The sequence below is a fragment of the Ursus arctos genome, unplaced genomic scaffold, assembly GCF_023065955.2.
Source record: "Ursus arctos isolate Adak ecotype North America unplaced genomic scaffold, UrsArc2.0 scaffold_34, whole genome shotgun sequence".
NCBI classification, from domain to species: domain Eukaryota; kingdom Metazoa; phylum Chordata; class Mammalia; order Carnivora; family Ursidae; genus Ursus; species Ursus arctos.
In genome coordinates this window covers 7,058,196-7,058,962 of record NW_026623030.1, presented here as the reverse complement: position 1 = coordinate 7,058,962, position 767 = coordinate 7,058,196, and positions in this window count along the sequence as shown.

Sequence of the window (767 nt, the reverse complement as noted above, 5' to 3'; positions counted from 1 at the left end):
GGCGGGGCGGCGGGGAGCCGAAGGTGGCGGGAAGCCGAGTGGCGGGACCTCCGCGCGGCGCCGAGGGGTGGCGCTGTGGTTGCTCGCTTCCTCCCTCGCCGGACCGCGCCCCGGGTCCCACGTTGGGTCTCCCTCCCCCTGGTCTTCAGGGCGTGACCACGTGCCTTCAAGGAGTGTGTGATGAATAAATGAGACCATCAGAGCCACTATTTATTGAGGGCTTTCTTTCTCTTTTCCTTTTTTTTTTTTCAACTCATGTTACTTATAACAGTACAGCATGGCATGTTCTACCTTTCAAAGAGCTTTCATGTCCATTATTTCCAAACAATCCTCAAAATAAGCCTGTAAATCAAGAGCAAGAACCACTACCCCATGTTACAAGAAGTAAACTGAAAATCGAAGCAATAACACACGGGGTCTTCCAACCAACCAATTCTAGCATATTTTTGCAAATCTGTGAGTATAGTTAATATACAGAGGCATAATAGAAATCATATAGAAAGCAACTAGCATAATGCCTGGTATCTAGTAAGCAAGCAGTAAATGGTAGCATTACTATTAACTAAGAATATTGTAATATTTTCAAATATGTCCAGATGAACAATTTCACCATCACGAAAACAGGGACAACCTGTGCACACCTGTACGATGCAATAGGAAGTACGCAGCATTGTCTGAAGTATTCTCGCTGACTGGAGAAGCAAAAGAAAAAATATGAATCCTGTAAAGCCTGTGACTAACTCCAAGCTTAAGGAAATATAGGAATC